This window comes from Megalops cyprinoides, chromosome 13 (assembly GCF_013368585.1).
Source record: "Megalops cyprinoides isolate fMegCyp1 chromosome 13, fMegCyp1.pri, whole genome shotgun sequence".
Lineage (NCBI taxonomy): Eukaryota > Metazoa > Chordata > Actinopteri > Elopiformes > Megalopidae > Megalops > Megalops cyprinoides.
In genome coordinates, this window is record NC_050595.1 from 27,410,694 (window position 1) to 27,421,608 (window position 10,915).

Genomic DNA, 10,915 nt, shown 5'->3' on the forward strand with positions numbered 1-10,915 from the left:
GGCCCATCTTGTTTTCATTGAGCATTTTTTAAATTGTTTTAGTCTGTGTGAGTTTTTCCCTAAAATAGCTGATGTGTAATACTTAACATACTGTAATACTCATACATGTTGCTGTGGGTGTGTATTCCATGAATCAGTAAACAAGCACGAAACGGCATGGATGTAATGGTCTTGAACCAATGAGTCTTGAAACAGTCTAGAGCCATGTTTCCCCTGGTCTGCCTTAAGCTATGTGTTTGTGCTGTTGCACCTGCCTACATTTTGCTTGTTTTGGAAAAAGACTGCAGCAAGATGTGTTTGCTAGATGAGGCTGAATATATATACTGATCTGATGCATAGGATGGGGGGTAAAATGTTTATTTTCTAGCATTGTTGGAGTCTGGCTATTGCGTTTTATAGAGAAACTGTCTGCTTGGCTGGGCTGAAGGCCAACCTACTCTGCTATCTAGGGCTAGCCAGCATTCTGTCAGGTCAGTCTATTGTATTAACGCTTCCTGCTCATCTCTGGTACAGCTGGCCTAAGGTTAAGGCAGGTCGTTGGAAAGCCCTTCTCAGATTCTCAGAGTGCTAATGGTTTAAGGAGTGCGGCAGAAGCTGTCGGATTGAGTCTCTCAGGTACCGGAGCTGTCTAGCCATGATGTAGATGGCACGTTTGGAAGTAGCAATTTGACTGCTCTTTGAGTCTTTGCACTCTGCCTTTCGTCAGACACTCGATCCCTCTGAGAAAAGAGTTCTTACAATGTTAATGAAGGTGTCTGAGGGCCAGCATGTGTCTCCTCACACTTTAATGGTCTGGGATCAGGAGAGCAGGTGAATCCACACATTCAGGCATGCCTGCAAATTGTCCCCGCCTCCACGGGGTGCACACCCACATCAATACAAGATAGTATGTCGTCACCAAAGTTCTCTATGATAGCTTTGTACAGAAATGGAAGACAGAGGCAAATATCACAACGGATGTAATATTCAAATCAGTATATGTTTGTACATGAATAAACATATTTTTGGCCCGATACGTTAAACGTTGCGCATATACAACAGTGCCAGTAGGTGGCAGTGTTGTTTCAGCCTGGGTGATTCTACAAGGCAAAGCAGTTCAGCCACTTTGCCACTGGAGGCCGCGTGTGGTCCCATTTTTTTAAAAAAAAATCCTGATTTCCCCAGACGCGGAGATGTGCAGATCTCCTCATCGGATCAACACAGAAAGTACCCGATAGTGAAGACAATATTGCCAGTACGTCCCTCTGTTTGCTCGTCTGGATAATAACTTTACAGCCCCTAGAAAAATAAAAATAAATAAAAATCTCCGGAACAATTTCACTCTCCACATCCTTGGAGAGGACGTCTCGTTCCATATTAGATTTAAAAGCACTTTAAGAGGATTTATCTCGATGTGGCCCTGTTGCAGTTGTGTGGTCCTCCGCTGCATGGTGTGATGGAATCACAGTCAGAAGAGCTAGAGATGAAATTACACAAAATTACACGGACTCGCACTTGGAGTTTCGTTATTACAAAAACATAAAAAACTAAGCGTTGCGCGATAGCACATGTCCACACTTCTAGCATTTTGACAGCTGATATCACAAACTGCAGAAGGATTGTGACTTTTTTAAAAAGCCCATAAAGTAAATTGTGAGACAGATGGGCTGGTCTGATGAAAGGTTTAGACATGCAAGAGAAAGAACAAATTATATCAAAATTTAAGGAAAAGGTGACATGGACTCCTGAACAGTGGTGTGCTGCTTCATTCGTACACACTAAATATGTGAGAACATTAACCATGGATAGAAGATATGAATAAATCCATTTTGAACACTGAGAATAAATAGCATACATATTTATGGTATGATCTGCAACATGATCGTCACTAGCTACTTAGTATCTGGGCAGATCTGTGAAGTCTGGGTGGGGACGTGCGAGTAATTTCACAACCTAATGTCAATAACCATTTCAAAAACATTGGCTTAAATTGCTGAATTGTTGTCTGTGCACCACTCCCTGAAACTTTTTGGCTGTAGTTGCCATGGCAAACCAAAAAAATGCATATCCAATTAACACATCTTGTGCTCATAAGTTAGTAGTCAGCCTCGCATGAGGGGAGCATGGGAGAGCAGGGGAGAGGTCCTGAGGAGGTCCCCTGAGGAGCCCGCTGTGCAGAAAGAACATGCTGAACGCTGAAACGCAGAGCATATTTCTGCCCTAAAGGGCAGGGAGATCTCTGACACTTCCAGCTCCATTACAAGCTCTTAAAACACAGAGGATCCTGGTCGGCCCCACTCTTGCCCTGCCTGGCCCCTCAGTGGGAGGCTTGTTCCTGTGCAATTGCCGAAAGCCGGCTCCCTGGTCTCTACAAAGACCGCCGTGGGTTGCCGAGGTTACAAGGGTCACCAGGCATTCGGGAGAGGGCTTCCTCACGCCCCCCTCACATTTCTCCATTGTTTCTATCACGTGTTCTCTCTCACCATCTCTCCCTATCTCTCTCTCCCTCTCTCTCTCACACTCCTTCTCTCTTTCACTCTTTCACTCTTTCTCTCGTGCTCTCTCTTGCACTCTCTCTTTGATTCTCTCTTGCACGTCTCTCTATCTCTCTCTTTTCCTCTCACACTGTCTCTCTCTCTCTCTCTCTCTCTCTCTCTCTCTCTCGCCCTCTGTCTCTCCCTTGCTCTCCCTCGCTCTCTCTCGCCATCTCTTTCCACACCTCTGATTGTCAGGACGGTTTCAGTCTGGCATTAATCATCATTGTCCCGGCCTGGTTGGGTTTAATAATCGACAGGGCGCGCCCGCTGTGAGCGAGGGGCCAGACCCGCTGCCACCCGCGTCAAACGCAGCGGCGGTGTCATGTACCAGCTGTGAGGTGAGGCGTTCTACATACACAGGCTTCTCCTGCACCTCAGGATGGTGGATGACTTATCACAGGCAGGCCAGCGTACAGTACCTCAATTGCAGTTATAGGAATGACCGGCGAATGGATTTCAGGACTAGGCCACGTGAGGGTGCTGGTCTGGTTTGGTCTTTTACACCGATGGAGGTCCGTGGCTCTCTAGTCCTTGTATATCTTTCAGTTCCTGTATGCTGGGGCCTCTTCATAAAAGCAGACAAGGTGCTCCGCCACTCTTAAAAATCAAAGGGCATCACAGGAGGAATCATATCATAACTCACGTCCAGAGGGAGATGGCAGATTTATCTGAATGGCTGGTCAAGGACAAAAGAGAAAGCACCACACTGAGGGCGGAGGGGGGGAGGTTTACCACTTTACCTTGATTCAAAACTAATCTGTCTCATATAAAATGACCTGGCAATAGGCCAGCAGCGTTACCTCAGACTTATAGAACTGATATTACTGAGGTGCCGGGGTAACAGAGACCATTAATCTCCAGGCATCCAGCATTCCCTCCTTGTTTGGTGACGGAGTCCCAGGTGCTATTGAATCTGTAAGCCTAAGGAATTCCAGTGATTTGCAGCAAAAGTGGCAAAACAGAATTGTAACCAAAGAATACAAAATCCACAAATAAAAGTTACTGAAGAGGGTACGGTATAAAACAAGATAAAACCCTAGTACAGCAATGCAGACAGCAACCTGCTGTTACCAGCTACAAAGAACTGAAGAACTACAGGAGCCAAGTTCTCATGATGTCTATCTGCAGCTGGATGGATTCACCTGTAGCAGGAAGCAGGTTGTGCCAGCCTGTGATGTCACATCAAACTCTTGGTGGGAGACCTCCTTATGACTCTACAGAAAACAGGAAGAGCACACACTTTAGTCAAGGAGAGTAGATGATCCATAAAGTTACCTGCTTCTCACATCCAACTTCATTGCCACCCCCAAAGACACACCCAACTGACGCCTGCAAACGGGCCTCTGAATAAGTGTCTCTGATTAAACCAGGGACGTTATCTCAACTCGGGAAGATTCGCTCATTTGTTCCAATTGTCCGGGGCTGTAAACATGAATATCCCGAGCTCCAATTTCTGCTTTTCAAAAAAAAAAAAGGGGGGGAGCCTTAATGAGAATTTATCACCCGGCGCTGCAGCCGCCAGAGTGCCCAGGGATACTTGGAACAAGCCATTTGCATAGTCCATAAAATTGATGGGCAGAGAAAGCGGGAGAACGCAGCTCCGAGAAGAATACATCTGGAAGGCGCCGGAGCCGGCGAGATGATTCAGGGAGAAGCCGGGAGTCGTTTGAGCTGTCAGGTGGCTCAGCCGAGCGTTTTCGTGGGTCCAGTGGCGGCGCCGGCCCGTCTCCTGCCTCATATAGCGCACATCGCTTTCGATATAGCGGGGCCGCACGGCGGGTGAGATATCTGTTAGCGCGGACGCGTGCGGCACACTCCGCATGGCATTACTCATGTGCGGGATGGGTTATTATCAAAACAAATGAGCCGACGCCTGTGGCCGCGCTCGAAGCGGCGCGTTCGGGTTTCTCCAATTCAACTGACACTAAAGATTTACTCTCTCTTTGTGCAGTCATTCCTCTCTCTCTGTTTCTCCCTCCCCCCCTCTCCTTTTCTCCCTCTTTCTCCCTCTCTCACTCTGTCATTCTCGGTGGAGACACTTTCACCATTTATTTTTTTTTTCTTCGTACACGAGTAAGTTGTTTTTCTCCCTAAAATGGTGGCTGGTCTTTATTCATCAATTTAATTAACTTGCAAAGCGCAGTTTGGTGGGGGGATGATAAATTACCTGCAGGCTTGATGTTGTGCCACAGAGTCTAAGTGCAGCAGACACTGGCTCTCCCTCCGTGCAGAAATAAGACCTCAGTACGGAGGCGTTTCTTTGGCACTGCTCGGCCACATAACGGCTCTCTCTCTCTCTTTCTCTCCTCATATTCTCTCTGAGTATAATGGTGCAGACACATGAAACCATATTCCTCTCCGCCATCGGGAAAAAGCCGTCTCCTCCGAAAGTGGGTCTTATCTTAATTCCTCCTCACCGTGACACAGCTGCCTGTGTTAGGGCTGAGAGGGCTTCGGCGGACACCTGGACCGGGCTCTAAATCGCTGATCTGAGATCAGGGCCGAGGTGGGGGCTCCAGGGGGCCTCTGTGCCGGGCTCCGAGCGCGCTCTCTGGGGCGGGACACAGACGGCGTGGAGGTGGGCGTGCCGCTGGATGCACTGCCTGTCTCCATCCAACTGGGACGCCATCTGGGGCGAATAACTCGTAATTGGAGGAAGATGGGGATGGGAGCGTGGAGAGAGAGAGAAAGAGAGAGAGAGAGAGACAGAGAGAAAGACAGGTAGAAAGACAGACAAAAATAAAATGGATGGGAGAGAGACTGAGATAGAAACAGAACAACAGGGAGGTAGACAGATTGATGGGGGTGGAGAGAAATGAGAGAGAAAGAGGCAGATAGATGAGAGAGGAGTCAGAGACAGACAATTGAGACAGGCGGTTACATAGATGAACGGAGAAGAGAAGGGGGAAAGAGGTAGGGAGAATTGAGCTTCTCATAATGGCTAGAATCAAGACAACATCAATGAAATGTCTTTACGTGGGACTGTCAGCTAGACAGACTGCTGGATGAAAAGACAGACGGTCAACATTCCTTCCATGCAGGAGTTAGAGTGATCTGAGCAAATAGGCCACTATTGGTGGAGGCATTTTTAGAATGTACCATTGCATGTGGATCTCCATTCTGTCACAAGGCTATGAATGTTTGCATAAAGTCAGCACTGTCAGGTGGAAGCCCATTCCCATTTCCCATAATTCCCCCTCTCTCTTTCTCTCCTTTGCTCTACTACTTTCTTTGTCTACTGTGCCCCGCTAGCTCTCTCTTTCTCCCAGACCCTTCCCACACTGCTCCCTATTTTGTCTTGATAAATAACAGACGTCCGTTTATCCGTTGTGGCCACACCTTACGTGAGAAAAGGATTTTGGACAAAAACACATGTGTTTATATAAATGGAATCACAAGGCATAGCTTGGCTCGCTCGCGCACTTTTTCTTTGAAACCGTTGAAGTCTACAAACGTCTCCCCACCCTGTTTATAAACCTGATCTCAGACCTGTGGAATGCGCAAAAAAGGCACTGCATTCTGCTCTCCAGCGCTGGTGTTCCATTGATGTCTGCGGCTCTGGGTTCTGTCTGCTGCTCTGAGTCAGTGACACAGCCCCAAGTCACTCTGTCGCACACCGAGACACTCTGGAGAGCTGGGTCGCCACCCTGCTCCTGAATGTCCACAGACACACCCACATACAAACTCAAACACACAGGCACACACCCACAGATATACACACACCCACACACACACACACACCCACACACAAATGCAAAATCTCAGAAACATACCTACAGACATACACACACACACACACACAGACACACACACACACAAATGCAAACACACAGCCATATACCCATAGACATACATACACATACCCACACACACACATACATACCCACAGACACACAGACACACTCAAACACACACACACACACACACACACGCACACACACACACACACACACACAGGTTCTCTTGTGTTTCTCAGCCCTGTCCACAGAACACAGAGTTAGTGATACACAGACTATGCACTAATTGATCATTTTGCCATGGAGAGGCAGACTCAACATTCTGATTTTCCATAGTTTTGATTTCATTGGGGTCCAATAAATCGACTGGAATTCAAATCCACACAGCACAATGTGTTATGAAATGTTCTTTAGCTCTGGAAGTGGAACCTAATCCATGACATCATTAGCAGTGATGTTTAGTGCATCCAAATCACAATTAGCCTTTGCTTTATTTCTATCCATGTGTAATGCTGTGTGCTATGTAGCTGTGCTATGTAGCCCTATTCCATGATGTAGAGAAATGGGGATTGTGACTATGGGTTTTTTAGTGAACATTTATCTTAAGTTTGTGCAGTAAGTTGGTCCCAAAGCAAAGACACAAATGAAGGAGTGGAAAGTACAAGACCAAAACACATTCATTTAGATTCCAGAATGACTGCATTAGGTAAAAAGACATAAATAAGGCTGTCAATCGATTATGCTATTTAGTTGATTCATTTTGTGCATTAGTTGATTAATCTACCAATTGATTTATCAAATCACTTTTATTGACAAAGCAACAGTTTCATACCAACATGTTTAATCAAGGGCATAAATCTAAAACAGCATTGCCCTTCACTGGACCACAACAAGGTACAACAGTATTTTAATTTAAGGGAATTTAATTTAAACAAGTTATTGAGGTCACCTCTGTTGTGAGAGTAAGACTGACCTGCAAATATTTGAGAGTTTTTTTATCATTAGTTTAATTTAAAAAGCACAAAAAGATAAAATTATGTTTTAAAAGCATAGTCTTATTTTATTAAATACGTTTACTAATCATCAGCTAATCGAAAGTTAATAAAAACACTTTTGTTTTGTGTGTGAAGCTTCCTGATTAACAAAATAAAATAAACGTCATACTTGTAAAAGCTACTCTCATTTCTAAGAAAAGCAATATGAGGTTAAAGTCTTTAATCAAATCTTTAATTCATTAATTTCATTGATTCAGAGCAACAGTCATAGTCAAGAGACAACTGAATAATTGTCACTCCTGGAGGCTGAGAGCAGCCCAGAAACCCGGGTCTTGCTTCATTCATGGAGAAACATCAGTGTGTATGTGTGTGTGCCTGTGCATGCATGCACACTGTATGCGTGTGTGTGTGTTTGCGCTTGAATGTCTGCGCCTGTGTGAGGAGGTGTCTCTGTTTAGTTCCACTTTCATTCTTTTCCATCTGAATCTTCAAAGGGAGAAAACCAGCCTCTCTTTTGTTTGGAGAACCTTCATATAACCTTGTCTTCGGTAGGTGATTTCTGAAAACTTTCATCCGTCTTTTCTTCTCCCTTCAAAAGGGAGGAAATTGCTTGTTGTGGTATTTTCCTTCCACCCCCCCCCCCTCTTTCATTCTCCTGTTGCGTTTTTTTTTTTTTTTGTTTTAAGTTTGTAACACTAATCCTCCTGTTTACGGTCTAGACTGTGCTTGGCTTGCAGGATCAGGAATGTTCAATAAAATGAGCTTTAACCTGTCAGCTGTGGGGCTGTTGTACAGGCCTCACTGTGCAGAGGCCCAGGGTTTGACAGCGGTGCACAGAATACACACCTGTATTCACACACAGCGGTCAGCGGGCAGCGGGCAGCGGTCTTGTTGTCGTCACCCTGACTGCAACGCCAGAGACCTGTCTGTCCATCAAACCGCCCTGTCCTCCGTTCCACGTGTGGTTCTCCATGTGCCAGGCATCCGGGCTCTGTGTCTACCCATCTATGCATGTAATGCATAATCCAAACCCAAAGCTCACTCCAATAGATCTTCTAATTACTCTTATTTCTATAATTACTGCATAATCAGGAGCACTGGCGCCTTGCCCAGACTTGGTATGGTGCTGTGCTCATGTGAAGCAGGGTAGGGCAGGTGGATGCGGTCTGGAGTTAGATGGAGGGCTATTTGTGTTTGACTCTATACGTCTACGTTCCGCAAGTGCTGTCATTGGGAGCAGCTTCCCCTCACAGATATTCTATTTATTATGATAAAATACTCTGCTCCATCTACGATGTTCCAGGTTGGTAACAGCAGGCTCCGCTGCTGGGTTTGTTCCTCTGCTTGTTATGCGCGTTCTGTTCCAGCCCACGGCCCTTCAAGAATTTTCATAACAAGCCAGCGAATTGTAACAGTTACAGCTTCAGCAATGGCAGGGACAGAAGCATGCGGTGCTAAATATCTAGTCTTAAAAAATATAATATCTATGTTCCCCGTCTGCCTGCCCATCTGTCTGTGCTGTTAGCGCTCTGTAAGACAGATACTGAGACAATGGCAATGGACTGGAGGCAGATTACAAGGCCTCAATTATGTCCTTTATATACAAAAAATTACCCAAGCGTTACTTTTTTAAATTCACCCACAGCGTTGTGTGTTTCCTCGAGGTCTGAAATGGACAAAAATACTGTGCAGGATATTAAAAACGAAAGTCTTTCTGAATCTGTCGTCCCTGGGTTTTTACTCAAAGCTCATTATGGCTAGATTGGATTGAGCCCTGAGGCTCAAACGAGGGCGGCCATGAGCTGCAGCCCTCCCCGAGCCCCTCACTCAGACCTGATGAGGGACACCTGTGGGGACGTGCTCTGCGGGCACTTTTGCCAATCGGACGCTGGACACACACGCAACGAAAAGGGCTGTTCCTAGTTGGATTCGTATCGCAGCTCCTCAGGAAGTTGTGTTTCTGCCCTTTTCTTAGAGTGTCTCTCAATAAACCCATTGGTTCTGTTCTCTACCCTGTGGAGGCCATGAATCGCAGGCTGAAAACTAGGAGAGGGAGCCAATTGTGGGGTGCTGGGGAAGCCATTGGGGAGTACCAGGGACGGTGAGTTGGAATGGAGTCCCGGCAGGGGGTGTGGCTTTCAGCACGATAGTCCTTGGTTCCTGCAGGAGGGCGGGAATCATCCATGCTCCCAGCTGACTGGGCCTAATTCAGCAGGACATGGGAAGTTCGAAATACGTCGCGGGAAGTCTGCAGAACAAGGAACTCCGTGACATACCTGTCATGTTGGACACACTCATAGATTTTTTGAAGAGATCTGTGGGGTTTCTGGTAATTCATCAACGAGTTGATGCCAAGATCTTTCATTGGGACACTTAGCCTCATGTTTGCCTTCCATTTAGAGTAGGAATTAATGCGACTGAATCCCTCAGCCAATACTGATGTCAACGGTGTGAAGTAACTGCCTTTAGTGTGCAATGTAAGCCGGTATGGCCCCCAGTCCATGCTAACAAGATTAATGTGCATTTACTGGGCTATGTCCTTATAGCACAGAGGAAGATCATCCATGATTAAAATGAAAATATTTAAAATTTATAAATATTAAAATTGAAATATTTTACACTAACTTTTCATACAATCCTTTCATAGAATCCCTTACTTTTTTTTTTTTTTTTTTTTTGCAAATTACCCACAAGCCTCTACACTGCAATGTGTGGGTCCTTCTCATTTTGGATACAGATTTTCTTTGGCCAGTGTATTTCAGTTGTATATTTCAGCCGTCCATAAAATTCCACACACACCATTTGGTGTTTCAGTAAATATACATTTTGTCCCCAGCTCAGGTCATAGTCCACCAATTGCATTGTCAAGAATCATTGCAACAGAGGAACAGAGTACTGTGTGGGCAAATGATGAAGCATACATAATTTAGGTATGCGGTGTGGTCCAGACATAGCCATATGTCATACAGCACTGTTTTCAAAGGTTTTCTTACAGCCATTTTCAAGCCTTTTGCACAGAATAAACTCTGACTGAGTTTTTTTCAGCAGCCTTTTCCCCCTACATCAACACTTCACATGCTCTCTCAACAGCCAAAAGACACCTATAATCACACAGCATTTGTGACATGATGGCTTTTGTGACACGGGTAATGTAGGGGGGGGGGGGTCAAAGAACATGTTCTTATCTGTCTCTTTGATAGGCTGAGTGGGACAAATATAGACCATTGGGCATGGTACACTATGCTAATCAGAACTACTTGTGTCCAATCACAATTCTTCATGGTGAATCTTGGGCTAAAACACAACTGGACATTCCCCTTTTCTCAATGGATGAGTCAGACTGACTAGACCACCTCATGCCAATGCCAAAAGGACCATCCTATCAGGCCAAGGCAGCTCAAGATTTATTGAGGTCCTCATTGCTTATTATTTGCAGGACAACTACTGTACTAAACATTGCTGACGGTGGAGAGGATGTGTAGTTTTTCACTGGTCTGAGGGGAGTGACAGTTTTGTTTTTGTAACATGCAAACATAGAAATGTATGCTGTTGGAGAGCTGTAAGAACAACAACAAATAACATAAAATCAAAAATGAAAATGACTCCTCCTGCTTTGTGGTCTTTCAGTCACTAATCATTCAAGCAGCACTTGACTTGGTGTCGGTTA